General features: G+C 35.9%; 1 long non-coding RNA gene across 1 annotated transcript in view; it reads right to left on the minus strand.

Moving 5' to 3' along the window:
- Positions 1 to 14,128, minus strand: part of LOC140640894 (uncharacterized) — a 38,735-nt gene extending 24,607 nt beyond the window's left edge. The window contains exons 1-2 of the long non-coding RNA XR_012037501.1: positions 14,023 to 14,128; positions 15 to 161 (exon numbers count right to left, since the gene is read on the minus strand). This is a non-coding gene — a long non-coding RNA (uncharacterized lncRNA). The remainder of the gene's footprint in view (positions 1 to 14; positions 162 to 14,022) is intronic.
- Between the last annotated feature and the right edge of the window lie 478 nt (positions 14,129 to 14,606).

Genomic DNA, 14,606 nt, shown 5'->3' on the forward strand with positions numbered 1-14,606 from the left:
ATTTCCTTACTCACATTTTAGGAGATAGAACATCCCATTATTTAATTCTGCGTATGTGTCCCAATTGTCGCTTCAAGCTTCCAGCCTAGATTTCCAGCACAGGGTCACAGTTGGATTGTATCGCAGGTGGTGATACAGTGTACCTCTGTTTGTTTTTCCATCTGGAAATGAATCACTAAAATCTCAAAATTCATTCTTAGCCACCCACCTATAGACAACATGCTAATAGAATGTTTCACTCCTGCAGGTTATTGGAATGGAAAAGGGGAGCTAAAATGCAGTGCATCATTGGCAGAAATATTTCTCTGATGGAATTTATTAGTTAAGCCACTATGGAGGAATACAGATTTTCTCTGATGGGTTTCATTCTGGTTTGCTAGGTAAACAAAACATTTTTTCAAAGAAATTTATGAATTTACACATAGGTTGGAGATGAAATTGTTCTTGAAATCTACTGCTTAGAACATTTGATCAAATACAGCTTCAATTCATTCTAGATATAAAATTTATAAAGAGCCTGGCCAGGGAATTGATGAAGGGTCACCTTTTTTAAAAAAGAGAAAATTAATAGAGAAGATTCTCATATGGGTAAGTGTCCTATCTCTATGGGTGGGGATGAGAAGATGTGTGCTTTGGACAAGGAGGTGATCACATGGATCCATTCACATTCTGCCACTGGGTTATGCTTATAGTTGTTCAAGATTTCCATGGTCTTGTTTCTTCTTCTGCTTCTCAGGCTCCAGCTTTTCTAAAGCACCAAGATATTGTTGATTTTTCTGTTGTTTGAAATAAGCAACAGTGAGTTGGGCAGGAGTACAATGGACAGGAGTTTGTCGGTCAAAATTACCTTATAATTTTTGAATTTTCAAAAAAGCAAACCATTACTATATGACTACTTAACACCTTCCTAGTGTTGCAGTTGCATACAAAATATTTTATCATCCTAGCTTTTCAGATTTGGTTCTGTCACTCCTAAAATGAGGGTTATTAAGTTGCAGTCCAAACATTTCTTGAGCATCTACCACATAAGGGCATTTTCCTAGCTTTTCCCAATTGTGAAGTTGGTGACACCATTCTGAATTCAGTGAGGAACCAGCTGCTTTCTAGGAAGGGATGTCTTTCCAGGGACAACTTTAGCTCACATAAATCCTTAGCATGACTGAAATCCTTTTTTCTAAACGTGAAACCTTATGGATTCAGTCCCAAGGCCATGGTTTGCTGAGGATGAATGGTTTCCATTTCCTTGTTTGTTGTGTAGCATTTGGATCTTCTCCAGCCAGTGGGAGTCAAGGCAGACTGTTCATTACATATGCTTAATGGAACGGGAAATTAACACAATGGAAAAATATGTATTGCTACCCAGTCTCTGAGAGTACTTCAATTTCAACTAAGTACAGAAAGGTGATACCTTGTTATTTTATAACATTGTTTAATTACTCAAGCAATACATGTTTACTGTAGAAAAATAAAGATAAGCGGAAAGAAGAAATAAAAGTCACTTACCCTCAATACCTAAAGATAACTAGTATTAACATTTTGATATACATCATCTCAGATTTGTTTGTGTGCTTAGATTGGACCACACTGTTTGTGTTTTAAATTCTGTTTTTCTTTGGGTTAATAACATTTGATTAAAAACTTCCTCTGTTGATAAATCTATTTCACAACATTTAAAAATGGCTCCATAGTTAGTTGTGGCACTTTATATACTCCTATCCATTTAATTGAACCCTCCTTTGGTAAATGTGTAGTATTTCCAATTTTTAGCTATTATATGTTACATCATAGTAAATGTTATTGACATCAATTTTTTTACACTTATTAATTATTTCCTAAGTAAAAATTGCTTAAAGTTTAATGCTTTGTCAAAAGGCCTGCATTTTTGTGTATTTTGATAAATATTGTTAAATTGTCTTCTAGGAAAGTTATACCAGCTTCTTTTCACAATAACATTATATGAAGGTACTCATTTTCTCTACATTGCTGGCAATTTCAAGTATTATTAATTTAAAAATCACTACCAATTCTGAGAGGTGAAAACTAGTAATTTATGGTCTTAAGTTAAATTTCTTTGGTTACTAGTGAGTTTCAGTAATGTTTTTATGTTTAATGTCCATTTTCACTTTTTCTTTTTAAATTGCTTATTCATATTCTTTGTCTATTCTATCAATGTGTATAATTTTCTCTTATTGAAGTAATCATTTTGGGGATTTCCATAACAAGATGGTTTTTATGTAATATTTGTTAGTAGTTGAGGTAAAGGAGCCAACCATCCTGAACTCACCCAGAGCCCAACACTAAAGATGTTTATATTAATAGTTGGATTGTAATACCTGTTGTTTATTAAGCACAGTTTAAAATAATTCTCCACTGCTTACCATCTCAGAAAATACCTGGCCTCTTTATCATTTTTTAGTGGTATAGCATAGTAAATGAGTGAAATAAATATTTTTCTCTTACATAGGATTTTTGCTTCAATCTATCTGCATTTCTGTGTCCCTTTAGATCTGCTTCCCTTTTTTATGCTCACTAGTTCCCAGTGCATTTCACTATAAACATCCACCACCTCCATTTCTTAGTGGAAGTGCTGCCCTCTTGCTGTCTTAACTCACTTTCCCATCAGGGCCCTTTGAACACATTGCCTAGGGACATTCCATAACCAGTGGCCATGGCTGTACCGCCTCCTTGTCCCCCAAGAGGGCCAGGACTGAGGTGTGACATCCCATCTTTGAGCTCCCATGTGAGACTGAGCCAAAGCCACCCTCCACTGGATTTTGCTTCCTTTCACACCCCAGCGTGATCTCTTTCCTTCCCAGTTCCCACTTGCCCTCTCCCACTTTCCTTGAGAACATTTACTGCAAAATAACTTTCACAAAATGCTTGTTATTGGTTCTGCTTCTGGGATATGTCCCCTAAGGCACATATGTCAATATTTAGAACTTCAAGGAATGTGGCAGTGAAGGTCAGTTCATATTGTGAACTCTAATGGCGAATAATAACTACGGTAATTGGCATTTTTGAGACATTACTATGAATTTAACACTTTGATAAGTGCTTTCTCATGAAATTAATTTCTCATCTGATCTCCATATGTGGTATCTCTGTTTTTTTTTTTTTTTCTCGAGGCAAGAAAACTAAGCTAAATTTGTTTATGTTCACATAGATTCTCAGTGGCCAAAATGGGATTCAGAGCCAAGTCTAGCAGACTTCAGAGCTCAAGATCTGTAATTATACCTGAGAAGAGGCATAGGGTAGGCTGTGGCAGGGTCAGAAATTGTTCTCAGGACCCTTGGGCATTCTTGGACACAATTTGAGGTGCATGCACACTGACTGACAGTCACACACAGGCAGTGTGTGACTCAACATTCTCCTGAATTACAAATGTGTACAAGGTGCCTTTAAAGGACTACTCCCCCTTATTTTTTTCCAGCTTACTACAGTTTTGTAGGAGAAGGAAAACATGAAAAAAAAAAAACCTCTCTGTTGGGCAGAAAGTCAAGGTAGAGATATATTTGATGACACAGAATCTGGATCATCAGAGATTTTTTTTTTCATTTAGTGGCCTAAGTCCTATACACTTATTAGCACATGAGCACAGCATGTACATAATTATAAATTCTGCATTTAGTGACAAGGATGCTTTCATTTTGACTTTCTCCTACAGACCCAGACCAAAATCACAAACAAAACTGAGATTTAAGAGACTTGTGCAGATTGCAACTCTTCTCCTGTTGGCTAACTCAGCTTCTTCATTTAGAAGCCCTCAGTAGGGCTCCTGATGGAAAATAGCAGCAACAACACCAAGATGGCCATAGAAATTTGAATTTCAGATAACCAATGAATGATTTTTTTTTATTGATTTATGATAGTCATACAGAGAGAGAGAGAGAGAGGCAGAGACATAGGCAGAGGGAGAATAAGCAGGCTCCATGCACCGGGAGCCCAACGTGGGACTCGATCCCAGGTCTCCAGGATCGCGCCCTGGGCCAAAGGCAGGCGCCAAACCGCTGTGCCACCCAGGGATCCCCCAATGAATGATTTTTTAATATAAGGATCTTCCATACCATTTTTCTCTATGTAATATTTGGGGCCTACTTAGACCAAAGGACTATTTGCTGTGCATCTGAAATTCAAACTTAACTGGGCATCCTATATTTTATCTGGCAACTTACTTTCCTTAAACCCCACCTCCACCCCCATAGCAATGCTCTTTGTGTTATGGCCTGCTTGTAGGATCTTACTGTTAGGCTCATGTATTCAAAAGTATCCATCTCAAGACAGGTAACGTCACCACGGGTAAGCTCTTATTGGGCCCTCTGCTTCCAAGTCACTAGCTACAAACCACTTTCCACCCAGGTGTCTGAAAGCATTCCAAAACACAAATCATACCACTCCCTTCCTTAAAACCTTTTAGTGGATTTCTATCACATTTTGAATATAATCTAAAGGATTATCCGTGTGGTCTATGATTTTTTCTGTGATCAGACCCTCCTTTCCTCACTGACCTCTATCTTGTCCCTCTTGTCAAACAAGAGAGCAGTTCCAGATTAATTTCCAACCTTGCCCAATCCCCCAAAGGGATCAGGAGGAGAGTCTTCCCCCTTCAGAGGAGCTGAACTTTCATCCTCTTAGAATAGCCAGTCATTGGCTAAGATTTACCCCAGAAACATGTTAACTCCCAAAGAATCCTTCAAAGATTCTCTTAAAAGCACACTGCTATGTTTTCTGATCGCTGCTTTATAATTGTTATAATCCATCAATTTAATATTGTTATGAAAAATTCTAATAAATCATGACTTAGTCACAACTGATAAGACATGACTAGCATCCTGGGCTATGTGTTGAGTCCCCCTAATTTATTATCCCATTTATTTGAAATCGATTGAAATTAAAGATCTTCTCTGAAGGCTAGGTAAATGGCCTTGGGCAGAATTCCGTCCAGTGTTCAAATTAAGGAATTGCTTTCCAAGCTGAAGTTGGGGTCTGAGAGATTTTATCTGAAAACTCTTTTCCTGTCTCTCTGTTCTGGAGAGGTGAGGGCCTGGGGCACACCCAGTCCTGCTTCTGTCTCCTGGACTGTAGACTATGAATCCCTGACTACACCCACGCCACTCCTACCAGTGCTACCCAATTCTGAATAATTCAGGCATTTTCAAGGGAAAATGTACTGTGGAATGACATTTTCAGAATCGAATAGACTGATATCTTTGATTAAAAAAAATTGTCTCAATCAAAAAGGAGCCAAAAGTCTTAGCCACTCTCTTTTAAAATTAATTTCCTAAATTATCTTTTTAATCAGAAACTTTGGTTCTTTATTTTTTTATGAGTTATTACTGTTTCAAAAGGCCAGATGTCCCAAAACTCTCACTCTTGGTTTATAACGTCAGACTGCCTCATATGCATATTAAAAAATGCTTTTTTATAGTTAGATCCATGCATCTGGCTCATTTACAATGGTGCCAAGTAATAAAGCAAATGTTTTAAAATGGGAGTTACGTTTTAAAATTAATAAAATTAACTGGTAAATATATGAAGAGACCTCCAGTCTTAGTAATAACCAGAAGAAAATGAACTAAAACAATAATGAGATGCTTAAAAAGTCAGATAATGCCGGGGTGGGGGGAATCAGATGCAAAGAGATAGGACTCTATAATCTCCCATCCTCCTCCAGACATATACCAGAGCACAATGAGGTGAGGGCTTTGCTTGTACAAATGAGAGTGTGAATTAGTACAAGCAATTTGGCAATAGCTACTAAAATTAAAGAGAAGTAAAGCCTATAAACCAGCTGTTTCATTCTGAGAATGTAATACCACATAATTCTTGTGCATAAGTTCCAAGAAACCTAAATGAAGATCGGTTCATTACAGGGTTGTTTCAGGAAAAAAAAAAAAAAATCTCATAATAATCCAGTTGTCCTTCAGTAAAGGAAAGGAGAAATTAACCGCTTTATATTCATAAAATGAGATACTATTATGCAGTAAAAAACATCTATAGTAATAGATATAGTTTAAAAAAGATCAGTGTGATCAACAAAGGTAGATCTTTTGAAAACAGTATTGGGTTAAAAAGCAAATTGCCAATGCTATGTATAGTACAATATTTTTTTAATAAAGATTTTATTCACTTATTCATGAGAGACACACAGAGAGAGGCAGAGACATAGGCAGAGGGAGAAACAGCCTCCCTGCAGGGAGCCCGATGCCGGACTCCATCGCAGGACCCCGGGATCACGCCCTGGGCTGAAGGCAGATGCTCAACTACTGAGCCACCCAGGGGTCCCTAATATAATATATTTTATGTGGAAATAATATATTTTGCTAACTAAAGCATGTATACATAGTTAAAAGTATACAATGGTGTAGATATATTTTAAATTTATGATAGAGGTAACCTCCAAGGAGAGGAGATAAGAATGTAGTATGGTGGAGAACAGAGGAGACATCACCTTTATTCTTAGTTTTCTTTAAGAAATATGAGGAAATATGATAAAAATATTAGCGTTTGTTTCTCTGAGTGGTAAGTACACGGAAATTTATTATCCTTTGCATTCTGTATTTTAAAAGTAGTAACAATAATGGAATGGAATAATGGAATAATCAATCAATATAAAAGCAACAATCACCCCAAAAGAAAAATGGGCAAAGAACATGAACAGGAAATGTTGCACTCGTATGGGAAATTTAAGAAATGAAATGGATGAACATAGGAGAAAAAAGAGGCAAGCCATAAAACAGACTCATAACTATAGAGAAGAAAATGAGGGTTGATGGAAGGAGGTAGGTGGAGGATGGGCTAAGTGGGTGACCGATATTAAGGAGGGCACTTGTTATGATGAATCCTGGGTGTTACATGTAAGCAATGAATCACTAAATTATACTCCTAAAACCGATATTACAGTATATGTTAGCTAACTGGAATTTAAATAAAAAATTGAAACTATGAAACAAGTAAAATTACACTGTGTATGAAAAAAATGAAATTCCTAACGTTGTATAAAGTAATGCAAATTAAAAGATGTAAGTATTTCACATACAAGACTGCCAAAGATTAAAATGAATGATAGAACTATAAAAGGTAGGGTCCCTGGGTTGCTCAGCGATTTAGTGGCTGCCTTCAGTCCAGGGCATGATCCGCGAGTCCCGGGATCCAGTCCCACATCGGGCTCCCTGCATGGAGCCTGCTTCTCCCTCTGCCTGTGTTTCTGCCCCTCTCTTTCTCTCTGTGTCTCTCATGAATATATAAATAAAAAATCATAGAAAAAAACTATAGAAGGTATAAGGAAGTATGATTTCTCAACACAGCTAAAATTAAGGGAAGTTAATACAGTATTTCTGTAAGGTAATTTAGTTATATATTAATGATAAATAGGTATGTAGATAAATTAAAATGTGCAATTATGTTCATCTAACAATTTTTCTTTTAGAAATTTATAACAAGAACATAGAAATATATCCATGCCATTATTTATATTTGGTAATGCAGAAAATATGTATTGAATGACACACCAAAAAAGTGGTGAATGTCCCTCTGAGAAAGGGGATGGGCAATACAAGTTTGAAGTGATATAGGGAAATCCATTATATATTTTTTATATACTCTGATTTTTAAAAGTTTTTATTTAACTCCAGTTAGTTAACATGCAGTGTTATATTAGTTTCATGTGTACAATATAGTGATTCAGCAATTCTTATATCACTTGTCATGATAAGTGAACCCCTTAATCTCCATCATCTATTTCACTCATTGCCCCACCCGCTTCTCTGCTAACCATCAGTTTGTTCTCTATAATTAAGTCTCTAAAAAAAGTCTCTATCTTGGTTTATCTCTCTCTTCTTATTCTTTTTGCTCATTTGCTTTATTTCTTAAATTCCACATATGAATGAAATCATATAGTATGATTTCATACTGACTGATTTATTTTGCTTAGTGTTATATTCTCTAGCTCCATCCATGTCTTTGCAAATGGCAAGATACCATTATTTTTATGGCTGAATAATATTCTGTTATATAATATATATTATTAATTATGTTATATAATTATAAATATAATATAATATATAATTATATGTTATTTTTACTATATTTTATACCACATATCTTTGTCTATCGATGAATGCTTGGGCTACTTCCATATCTTGGTTATTATAAATAATAATGCACTAAACATCAAGGTGCATGTATCCCTTTGAATTAGTGTTTTTGTATTTTTTGGGTAAATACCCAGTCATGTGATTGCTGGATTGTAGGATGCTTCTCTCTTTTTTTGCTTTTTTAAAAAGATTTTATTTATTTATTCATGAGAGACACAGGGAGAGAGAGAGAGGCAGAGGGAGAAGCAGGCTCCACGCAGGAAGCCTGATGCGGAACTTGATCCCAGGACTTTAGGATCACACCCTAGGCCAAAGGCAGGCGCTAAACCACTGAGTCACCCAGGAATCCCCCAGGATGGTTCTCTTTTGAACTTTCATACCTCCATACTGTTTTCCAGAGTGGCTGCACAAGTTGGCTTTCCCACCAACAATGCAGGAGTGTTCCTTTTTCTCCATATCCTTACCAGCACCTGTATCTTGTGTTTTTGATTTTACCCATTCTGACAGGTGTAAGGTGATAGGTCATTGTCATTGTGGTTTTGATTTGCATTTCCCTGATGATGTGTGATGCCAAGCATCTTTTCATGTGTCTGTTGGCTATCTGGATGTCTTCTTTGGAGACATGTCTGTTCATGTCTGCTGCTCATTTTTAAATTGGATTGTTTGTTTTTTGGGTGTTGAGCTGTATAAGCTTTTTCTATATTTTGAGTACTAACCCTTTATTGGATATGTCATTTGCAAATATCTCCTCCCTTTCTATAAGTTGTCTTTTAGTTTTGTTTCCTTCACTGTGCAGATTTTATTTTGATGTAATCCCTTTAGCTTATTTTTGCTTTAGTTTCCCTTGCCTCAAGAAACCAATTTAGAAAAAAATTCCTTATAATCTGATTTTTAAAATCAGTGTATGTGTTACTTTTCTTTATGACAGCTTTGTCGAAATATAATGGACATATCATAAGCTCAATCTTTGAAATTCTATAATTCAGTAGGTTTTAGTATATTCAAAGAGACCATCACCATTATCTAAATTTAGAGTATTTGCATCATAGTAAAAAGAAACCTCATATTCTGTATTTTACACCTTGTAGGTTTAGGTTTACAGCCTTAAAACTTCACCTGGCTGCAGACATTTAATACATTTTCAGTCTCTATGGATTTGCCTTTTCTGGACATTTTATATAAATGGAACCGTACAACATGTGGCCTGGATTCTGTTGCTTAGCCTGTTTTCAAGGTTTATCCAGGTGTAGCATGTGTCAGTATTTCATTCCTTGTCTTGCCTGCATAATATTACATTGTATGGATATGCCACATTTTATGTATCTATTCATCAGGTTGATGTATATTTATTTGGGTTGTTTCTCCTTTTTGGTTATAATGTATAACACTGCTGTGAACATTGATGTACATTTTTTTTGTGTGGACATGTTTTTATTTATCTTGGATATGTAACTAAGGAGTGAAATTGCTGGTTGATAAGGTAACTGTTTAATGTTTGACAAACTTCCAGGCTATTTTCCAGAATGGCTGTACCACTTTACATTCCTATCAGAAGAATATGAGAATTCTAATTTCTCCAAATCCTTCCCAACATTTGGTATTATCTGGCTTTTTTGATACAGCCATATTAGTGGGTGTGAAGTGGTACCTTACTATGGTTTTGATTTGCATTTCCCTGGTAGCTAATGATGTTGGGCATCTTTCATGTACTTTTTGAGCATTTGTATATTTTCTTTGGTAAAACACTTGTTTAGATCTTTTTGCCCATTTTTGAATTACTTTTTTATAAAGATTATTTATTTATTGATTTGAGAGAGAGAGCATGAGCAGGGTCTTCTGGGTGGCTCAGTTGGTTAAGCATCTGCCTTTGACTCAGCTCATGATCTCAGGGTCCTGGTATCAAGCCCCACCTCTGGCTGCCTTCCCAGCAGGGAGTCTGCTCCTCCCTCTCTCTCTGCCTGTCGCTACCCCTAATTGTGCTCTCTCTCTGTCAAATAAATAAATGAAATCTTTTTTTTAAAAATATTTTATTTATTAATTCACGACACACACACACACACACACACACACACACACACAGAGGGAGCGGCAGAGACACAGGCAGAGGGAGAAGCAGGCTCCATGCAGGGGAGTGTGACATGGGACTCGATCCCAGGTCTCCAGGATCAGGCCCTGGGCTGAAGGCGGCGCTAAACCACTGAGCCACCCGGGGTGCCCAAATAAATGAGATCTTTTAAAAATATGGTCTCTTATCAGATATATGATTTGAAAATATTTTCTACTATCATATGGGTTATATTTTCACTTTCTGATAATGTCCTTTGAAGAGTAAAGTTTTTAATTTCAATGTTTAGTCCAGTTTATCTGTTTTTTCCTTTTGTTACTTGTGATGTCGATGTTCTATCTAAAAGACTTGACCTAACGCAAGGTTACAAAGATCTGCTAGTATATTTTCTCCTGAGATTTTAAGTTTTATACTTAGGTCTATCATCCTTTTTTTTTTTTTTTAAGATTTCATTTATTTATTTATTTATTTATTTATTTATCTATTTATTTATTCAAGAGAGACACAGAGAGGCAGAGACACAAGCAGAAGAGGGAGAAGCAGGCTCCCTGTGGGGAGCCCGATGCAGGACTGGATCCCGGAACTCTGGGATCACACCCTGAGCCAAAGGCAGATGCTCAACTGCTGAGCCACCCAGGCGTCCCTCTTATCATCCTATTTTGAATTAATTTTTGTACATAGTGTGAAGAAGTGATCCATTGTTATATTGGTGTATGTATTTCCAGGTATTCTCATACCATTTGTTGAAATACTGTTCTTTCCCCCATTCAATTATTAGGACAACCTTGTCAAAATCAATTAATCATAAATAACCATAAATCATAAACATTTATGCTGGACTCTTAATTCTATTCCATTCATTTATATGTGTATCCTTATGACAATATCACACTGTCTTGATTATTGTAAGCTAGTTAGGAATAGGAAAGTGTGAGTTCTCCAACTTCAGTTTTTAAAAAACTGTTAGCTATTTGGTGTCACTTGTGTTTCCCTGTGAATTTTAGGATAATGTTGTCAGTTTCAGCAAAGATGCCAGCTGAGATTTTGATAGGAATTGCAATGAATCTGAAAAGCATTTTTGGGAGTATTGCCATCTTAACAATATTAAATTTTCTAGTCCATGATCATGGTGTCTCTTTCCATTTACTTATATCTTCTTAACATACTTTACCAATGTTTTATACTTTTCAGTTTACACTTTTGTTAAATTTATTTCTAAAAATTTTCTTTTTTGATATTATTGGAAGTGACATTATTTTCATTATTTCAATTTTGCAGTGTTTATTGCTTGTATAGGTAAAGACAGTTGATTTTTGTATATTGGTCTTGTATCATGCAACTTTGCTGAACTTGTTTATTTGCTCTAATAGATTTTTTTGGTATGGATTGCTTAGAATTTTCTATCTACAGGATCATGTCTTCTTGAAGGAGAGTTTTACTTCTTCCTTTTCAATCTGGAGCCATTTTGTTTCCCTTTCTTGCCTAATTACCCTAGGTAGAACCTCTACTATAGTTGACCCTTGAACAACATGGGTTAGAACAGCATGGGTCCACTTATACGTGGATTTTTTTTTGTTAAATAGACTACAGTATTATAAATGTATTTTCTCTTCTTTATGATTTTCTTAATAATTTTTTCTCTAGCTAGCTTTATTGTATATATAACACATGTACACGTATAACATATATAATATATATACACATATAACACATATAATATACACAATATGTGTTAATTGACTGTTTATGTTATTGTTTAGGTTTCCAGTCAACAACAGACTATTAGTAGTTGTTTTGGGGGAGTCAAAATTAGATTTTCAACTGTGCAGGGATCTATGCCACAACCCCTGTATTGCTCAAAGGTCATTATATAATATTGAATAGAAATGATAAGAGCTGACATAGACATTTTTGGCTTGTTTGGTGCTCTCTCTTTTTTTTTTGTATATAAACTGAAGTTGTCATTTGAATGTTTTCTTTTTTTTAAGGATTTTATTTCTTTATTTGAGAGAGAACTCAAGAGAGCACAAGCAGGGAAAGCTGCAGAGGGAGAGGGAGAAGCAGGCTGCCTGATGAGCTGGGAGCCTGATGTGGGCTTGATCCCATGACCAAGGGGCTCATGACCTGAGCCAAAGGCAGACACTTAACTGACTGAGTCATCCAGGCACCTTACCTTGGCTTGTTTCTGATCTTAGTAGAAGAGCATTTAGTCTTTCATTATTGACAATGATGTTAGCTGTGGTTATTTGTAGATGTCCATTATCAGCTTGAGTAAGTTCCCTTACATTCTTAGTTTTCTGAGGGTTTTTATCATAAAAGGGTGTGAGACTTTGTCAAATGCATTTTCTGTCTCTATTGATCTGATCATGGGGTTTTTGTCCTTTATTCTGTTCATATGATTTTTGAATGTTAAGCTATGATTGTTAATTTTATATGTTAACTTGACTGGACTAAGGGATGTGCAGACGAGGTAAGTAAAACATTATTTTTGAGTGTGTCTATGATTGTGTTTCTGGAAGAGATTAGGATTTGAAAAAGTAGACTGAGTAAAGAAGATTGCTATCCTTAATGAAGGTGGGCATCATCCAATCTGTTAAGGAGATGAATAAAATAAAAAGGTGTAGGAGAGGTGAATTTGCTTTCTTTGCTTGAGCTAGGACATCTGTCTTCTCCTACCTTTGTATACAGGTGCTGCTGGTTCTTTGGCCTTCAGACTCAGACTGGGATTTACATCATTGGCCCCCTCAACTCTTGGGTCTTTGGACTAGTGCTTAAACCATTGGCTTCCCTGGTCTCAGGCCTTTATACTCAGACAATTATGTCACCATCTTTCCTGGTTCTCCCTCTTGCAGATGGCAGATTGTAGGACTTCTAGGCCTCCATAATCATGTGAATCAATTCCTATAATAAATCTCTTCACATATGTCTATATATATTCAATTGTTCTATTTCTCTGGAGAATTCTGGAAATTAACCAAAGACTTGGAACAATACAGTGAAGTTCTGTTTAAACAAAATGGCTGAATCTTGTTAAGAACAGCCAGTTTTGTGGAGTTTTACCTAGCACTGTTCTCATCCCTCTCTCCTCATAACCTTGAGGGCCAGCAGTATCACAATTAATGATGCTGGTAAAGCCAGCAGGCTAGCAGCCACTGGAGGGGGCAAAATGATTTGGAGCTACCCCAAAGCCCCATCTCCTAAGATTATCATTATTTGACCCATCTAGCAGCTCCTGTCAATCTCCTGTCCCAGCATTTATCTTTGATTTGACTCAGAGTTTGCTGGGGAGTCCTATCCCCAGGGTATTAATTGCCATTCCAGAGGTACTTCTCTCCATGTATTACTTTTGCAGTGGAAATGTACTTTTGAAAATGTTTGTACAGCATAATTAAGAGTTATTTATACTAGTGATCAATTGGGAACAATTAAATGTTTAAAAATTATTTTGAAAAGAATGATATATCTGTAGCATTTAGAACAAGCATTTGGGTGTGGATAGTGTGTATGTAGTATGTTAAATAATAATAGGTAGTAACTTTACATATGTCTGTAAAAGTGACAAACATATCCCAAAATATTAATAATGGCTATTTGGGGGAGGAGTTGGATTATGGATAATACTCCATATATAAATGTGATATAAACTTTAATATTCAATTAAAGTATGATGAATATATCTAAGATAATTTTACTTCCTAATTCAAAGAATACATTCTTTTGTACCATAATTTTTTAAAAATAAAAGTGTTATAAACTTGCCAGCTATTTGTAATCCATAAATGGACACAGGTTACTGTTTGATAGGAAATTTGCTATCTATATTATTACTTTGAAATCCTGGGTCAGAGGGATGAAAGATCTTACCTCTTGACTATTAGGTATGCATGCCACTTTCTTAGTTTTATTTAGTTGAGTTCAAGAGACACTAATACCAATTCCCAGAACTACTTTTGCTTTTAGAATCTGCACGGATCCCTGAGAATGTATAATTTCTCCATTGCTTAGCAACTGTTCCATTATTTTCAGGAACTTGTTAAATGAATGAATGCATTTTGATGACAAGACATCTTTATTCATTCCATGCTCTGGGCCACCATGTAATAATAAGAGATAACGAAATGAAATATTGCAAAGATCATGTCCCTAGTCACTTCAGCCCTCCAAAACCTTCAGAAGAGCTAGGTTGAAAAGAAACTTTTATGCAAACAGATTTTAAAAGCTAATAGAAAAAGCATATTGATTCTGAAATAATTGTCTACATACATTCACATTTTCTCTTTATCAGTTGTTGAATGACCTTCCATGGAAAAAATACAAATAGAAATTCTATGTGGATATCAATCTTTAGCAATTTCAAAATTCCTGAATTGGCTCTAGTTTCCCTTATACTAATGCATGTTATAAACTAGGACCTGAGTTGGAAAGTAGCTAATAATCAAGGCTCCCAC

This window comes from Canis lupus, chromosome 10 (genome assembly GCF_048164855.1).
Source record: "Canis lupus baileyi chromosome 10, mCanLup2.hap1, whole genome shotgun sequence".
Classification (NCBI taxonomy): Eukaryota; Metazoa; Chordata; class Mammalia; order Carnivora; family Canidae; genus Canis; species Canis lupus.